The sequence below is a fragment of the Rhineura floridana genome, chromosome 19 (assembly GCF_030035675.1).
Source record: "Rhineura floridana isolate rRhiFlo1 chromosome 19, rRhiFlo1.hap2, whole genome shotgun sequence".
Taxonomy (NCBI): domain Eukaryota; kingdom Metazoa; phylum Chordata; class Lepidosauria; order Squamata; family Rhineuridae; genus Rhineura; species Rhineura floridana.
This window is the reverse complement of record NC_084498.1, coordinates 9,943,266-9,949,265: the sequence shown is the minus strand read 5'-3', so window position 1 is coordinate 9,949,265 and position 6,000 is coordinate 9,943,266. Positions and strand designations below refer to the sequence as shown.

The following is a 6,000-nucleotide window of genomic DNA, read 5'->3' as shown; positions in this document are numbered from 1 at the left end:
GCAAATGTTTGCTTTGTTGGCTTTGGAGCACCTAAAAGCCACTCAGCATGCCATACGGCAATGGAGCCAATGACCTAGAGAGATTGTGGGCTCTCCGACACTGGAGGCATTCAAGAGGCAGCTGGACAGGCATCTGTTGGGAATGCTTTGATTCCTGCATTGCACAGGGGGTTGGACTTGATGGCCTTATACGCCCCTTCCAACTCTACGATTCTATGATTCTGTTCATGCAGACCACTGTTCCCCAACCTTGGGTCCCAGGATGATGTTGGACTTCAACTCCCATCAGGTTTGGCTATGATGGCCAACAACAGGGATGATGGCAGTTGTAGTCCAACAAGCTCTGGGGAAGTCAGATGTAGACAGTACAGAACTAGATGGACCAGTGATCTGGTGGTATAAGGCAGTGGCCAAGGTTGCTCATCCTATTGCCATCTCTTCCTGTTTAATGAATTGTACAGGTGGATGCTATACATACACTGTTTAGTTAACATGACACTTCATTTTAGGATTTCACTCTAAAGCTGTGTTTGATTCATCTCCTGATTGACCCTGCTGAAGCTTGCAGACCTGGGGTGGGGTCACACTTTGCAAACTTGCCCCGTGGGGAAGGCATAACTAATTCTGGTTAAGTAATTTTGAGCTCACATAGGGAGCCGCCTTACACTGAGTCAGACCATTGGTCCATCTAACTCAGGATAGTCTACACTGACTGGTAGCAGCTGTCCAGGCTTTCAGACAGGGAGTCCCTCCCTACTCCCCCCTAACTGGTGATACCAGGGATTGAATCTGGGACGTTCTGCATGCAAAGCAGACGTTCTGCCCCTGAGCTACGGCCCTTTCCCTTCCTGGAATTCATACTCACTGGGAGAGAAACCCATCTTCCTAATCCCAAACAAGTCTGGGGCTAGTTGTGGTTATGTAGTTGTGTGTCTGTGTGTGGAAGGGCACTCTCCACATGCTCAGAGATGGAGTCTTTTTATCCCTTCTCATGCTGTAGGAAGAGCTCTGACATTCTCTGTGGCTCTGTCCTGTGTCTCAGACAGCCAGTGTGATGTAATGGTCAGAGCAGGGGTGTGGAAACTGTGACCCTCCAGATGCTGCCGCACTACAACTTCCACCATCTCTGACCATTGGCTATGCTGGCTGGGGCTGATCTGGGGGGCCACAGGCTTCCCGGTCCTGGGTTAGTGTCAGACTAGGACTAGGACTGGGGCAGCCCTGGGTTCAAATTGCCCATGAAGCTGCCTTGGTAAAATTTGGACTACTCATTATCTCTCAGCCTAATCTACCTCACAGGGTAGTTGTGAGGATAAAATGGAGACAGGGGACCCATGCACACCACCTGAGCTCTTTGGAAAGCAAGGTGAGAGAGAAAAATATATATCATATTATTTATTTATTAGATTTCTTACCAGCCCTTTATCATAAGATCCCAGGACTGGTTACACCATAAAATTAACAACACCAACAACACTCCTGCCTGCCAATACGTTCTTCAGTATTTATATTTGAGCATGCAGAAGCCAAATTCTCATAGTCTTCTGCCTTGCTCCCTGCTTCCTGGGTGAAGTGTGTACTCAGCACATGTTCAGGGGAAATCTGCGTGGTTCTTTTCATTCCTTTACGATTGCTTGGTAATCAAGCAAGTTCTGGGGCTCAGTCCTGAAAACCCAGCGCCCCTAGTCCCCCACCTCCGGCTGCATTGCTTATTTTTATTTTATTTTTGCAGAGTAAGAGGGGAAAGAGTTTTGCGTACTGTATAAGTTGCATCTTCTTATCCTGCTCCCTGTACGATTGTTTAGCAATCAAAGAGGGGCTGAGAGAGAGAGAGAGAGGAGAGAGAGAGAGAAGTTGTGCATGCGTATGACGCACAAACCCCCCCCCTCGGCCCCCAGGCGCAGTGCTTCTGAAGTGGCACCTGCCCCTTTAAGAGAGGAGCCAGGGTGACCGGAGAGGCGAGACTGTTGCTGTTGCAAGCAAAAGCGTAGCTGTTTGTTTGGTGTGAGCTTGGCTCCTGCTGCTGCTGCTGCTGCTGGGGAGCGCAGCTATCAATCTTTTCTGGCCCCCCTCTGGATCGCAGCAGCAGCAGCAAGGCTTAAGCAAAAGAATAAGGATCCCAAACTTGGTGGTTTGTAAAGGCTCCAGAAAGAGAATCTGAAGGAGTTGCTGCTGCTGTTCCTCCTCCTCCTGCAGCTTGTAGGTTCAGACATCTTAGAAAAAGAGGAGAGGTTTCCGGGCACCCAGAGCAAAAGACACCCGGGCTCGCTGTCTTCCTCTCTCTTTTTGGATTTACAAAACCCGCCAGGCAGATGGGAAAGGAGCAAAACCCGAGGCGCCTTTTGTTGCTCCTGCCGGGATTGAGCTAAGGGATATCTATTTTATCTGTATCTACCGGATTTGCTTCTCGCCTCGCTGCAATTTTTTGTGTGCAACATCTGAAGACCCTTTTCAGCTTCCACTTCGCAGATCTTTCTGAAACTGGAACAAGAAGAGAGAGAGAGAGAGATTTGAAAACAGCACAACGAGCGCACACACAAAAAGGGATTAACAGTTTTAAAAAACTGCAGCGATGGAGGGCAAAGCAGCTGGCTTTGCAAGAAGGTAAGAAGGAGAAGTCTTAAGGGACGCCTTCCAGCCCCTTTCTCAAATCTCTGCCCCCCCCCCCCCGAATGTCTTTCAGTGCGAAGAGGGCGGAAATCCAGAAAGACTTGGATTGAGCAGCACCGATTCGTTCTCCTCCCCCTCAAATCTTAATCGTTTTCTCATGGAGATGTTGGGCGTCTTTCTAAAGCAGTTTGCTTCAAAATTTCACTTTACATGAGCAGTAGACATGATGATTAAATAAAAACACTTGAGAGGGAGGGATACTTATCATTGCACGAGTTCTTGCATGTAGGAATGAGGACGGGGGGTGGGAAGCAAATCAGAATTCAAATCATAACAAAACACCCTCTTGTTTCGCCGCGGTGCTCCCCCCCCCGCCTTTCCATCCATGCTGATCCAGTCCAAAATTCACTGGAGCGGGGGAGGGGAAGTGCCTTCCTTTCACTAGATTCAGAATTCCTTTCAAAGTGGACGATATGATATTTGCTGAGCAATTTTACTATGTGTTCGTTTTGTACGCCGAAAGAATATGTAGTACTCCCCCCAACTTTCCAAAAGTCTTCTAGTACTTTGTTCCTGCACTCTTAGACTTGAGTTCTGGCCGATTCCACTGACGTTTACTTTCGAGTAAGGCTCCAATCCAGTGGATTCTCACAACTGAAATCAGTGGGACCCGTGATTCCTTGGTTATGGACTCGTTTGTAAACCAGTTTACAACAATCTGGTACGTACTTACTCGGAAGGAAGGCCCACTGTGTTCAGTGGAGTTTGGTCCCAGGTGGGTATGCATAGGATTGCAGCTTGGCGGTCCAACCCTGTACTTGTTTACTCAGATGTAAACCTCGCTTTGTTGAGTGGCCAAGTAAGTATTCCTTAAGCTTGGGGCCAAAGGCTGTTTTTGAACCCTGAACTTGAGAGAAAGTTGCATTCAGGTATTTGGAGTTTGTTTCCAAAGGAGGCAGAGATCTTATGTATGCTTACTTGAGAGTAAGACCATCTGAACTCGGTAGGGCTTGCTGTCAGGTAAACATGCAGAGAATTGTAAACATGTTGAGAGAGGTTGTACCAGAGATCCATTTAATTGAACTTGTGTCGTCTCAGTTTCTGAATCTTATGTAGACCATTGAGAGGAAAGAGACAAATTGTATTGCTTGTGCTCCTGAACCAAGGGAAGGAAAACAGATCCCTATCTGTATTGGTATTTTGTAAATGTGTACAAGGATTTTGGAATCTGGAGGAAATCGGTGCTAACTGTTGTGTACCTTTGGTTATTCAAGAGTAGAAAAAGCAGGCAATCGTGTGGCAGAATCACAATTGTATCAAAACGATCCTGAGATTTGTTTCCTTTTTTAATTTTTTATTATTATTATTTATTTATTGCATTTATATACCGCCTCATAGCCGAAGCTCTCTGGGTGGTTTACATCAATTAAAAACATTAAAAACAAGTATACAAATTTAAAACCATGCCAAATTAAAATCCATAAAAACTGATAGGCAAGTTAAAAACGTGCTGTTTAAATGCTGTTAAAAATGCCTGGGAGAAGAGGAAAGTGGTGGATAAGGCATTATTTACAAGAAAATGCTGAAGTAAGGGGGGAAACAGACAGTTGCATTCTACTCTTTCTTCTCCCCTTTCTTAGATTATTCAAATGTTGATTCCTTTTGGCTAGCATTCCCTCCCCCTCCAGTTTCCTTGATGTGGGTTTGGTGGCAAAGAGCCATTGGCCTGCTTATTTTTCCACCCCACAGCCACATGGCAAGTTTGTGACAGTGCTGCTGGGAATTTGGGTTCCTGGAGTTAAGCAGGAAGGGCTCTCCAAGGCATGTATGAGATGTTTCAGCTGGCAGTGGGACAAACTTGGACTGGAGATCTTGTCTTATCTCTCTTGCAGTTGGAAAACTTCTCTGAGTAAACTCATTTTCCTGTATTCGTTTGCGTGTGTGTGGGAAAACAGTGCATTTGTGGCAACACGTTGAACAGCTTCAATACCTGTGTTGACAAGGGCTTGTTGTTGAACATACCTTTACATTGACTTCAGCGACTGATGTGTAAATATTTGTAGGGCCAGAGGAGTTGAGCATCAGTGTTGGTAGGGAAGAAAATGCAGAGTGCTCTTCTGAGCAGTTTTAAATTGATTTGCAATTGAGGTTCCTTCTTTTCCACTCTTCCTTCCTAACTCTGCTGCCTTTTTGTTGTTGTTATTGCTTACTGGCCTGCACAAAGTACAGTTGGCAGGAGAGTCAGTTGGCTTCCATCTTGGAGGAGGTTGCCCCATATCCCTAGATGAACCTGCAGGTTAGAGGGCAGGTTATGCTTGACACCTAATGGGAGATCTTTCATTTCCCGCATGTGTGATCTAAATAACAAATGCTCCAAAACCCCTTGAGATTCCTGTCAAAACATCTCTTTGAATTAATAGCTGGAACTTATGTATACTGTGCTGGAATTGTTGTTGTTGTTGTTGTTAATAATAATAATAATAATAAATGTGCCAGGTTATTATCTAGCGACATTTTCCCAAGTGTTCAAATCTATTCCTGTAAATGGGGACTGTTTAGATAGCTTCCCAAATGCCTTTGCTCCATCACCTGCACTGGTTCCCAGTCTCTTTTAGGCTCCCCCTGGTGCTTGTGTATGTGTCTGAATGGTCTAAATTCAGCATACCCTAAAGATGCATCTCCTCCTGGAGGTAATGAAGGTTTTATGTTTTTGTTGGGAGTATTTTTGGGGGAGGTGATTCATAAATGACTGTATGAAAGCTGCAGGCAGGCTTGAGCTGTGGGGCAGGAGTTCTGATGCTTGACCCACTGGGAAATTATGTGTTCTTCCAGGGCCCTCTAGGAGCTTTATTAGTTCTAATCTTTGGCCCACCCCTCTTTGCTGTGATTGGTTGCTGCTCTGTCTTGTCCCTACATGTACACATTTCTTTCCTGTTAGCAGATTTTGTCAGTGCAAAAAAGCACTTTACGCATGCTTGCCATCTCCTGTCGTTGTCTTGCCCCTGATGGTTCACTCCCTGGGTTTTTAAACCACGGATGGGGAGCCTGTGCCTTGGGATGAAGGAGAAATTAGATTCAGTTCGCATTTAAAGCTGAATGTATCAAGTTCACACTTTCCAAAACAATATGATAAGTGAAACACAGCCATCCTTAGAAATTGGCACTTATCCAAATTTTAGGATGCACTTCTATAACCCAGCAATGTTTACAAAATGTTAGGTGAGAGTGTGCATTAAAATGAGTATATTTGTGAAAATTACAAAAATGCATTGTTAGGAAAAATTGCTTGGAAAAATGTGTACATTAGTCAAAATTGCATACAAAAATGTACTTATTAGGAGAAATTAGCATGAAAATGCTGAAGGACTTTCATGAGGATTTAAAAATAAT

The 6,000-nt window shown here is 45.0% G+C and overlaps 1 protein-coding gene across 15 annotated transcripts in view; it reads left to right on the top strand.

Moving 5' to 3' along the window:
• The first annotated feature begins 1,964 nt into the window (after positions 1-1,964).
• Positions 1,965-6,000, top strand: part of NCOR2 (nuclear receptor corepressor 2) — a 477,973-nt gene continuing 473,937 nt past the window's right edge. For 13 of the 15 annotated variants that reach the window (XM_061603079.1, XM_061603080.1, XM_061603063.1 and 10 more), the window contains exon 1: positions 1,966-2,604. The gene's annotated coding sequence lies outside the window, so the exon portion shown is untranslated. Of the gene's footprint in view, positions 2,605-3,220; positions 3,332-6,000 lie in introns of those variants that run through there. The other 2 variants (XM_061603067.1, XM_061603062.1) reach the window with 2 other exon arrangements.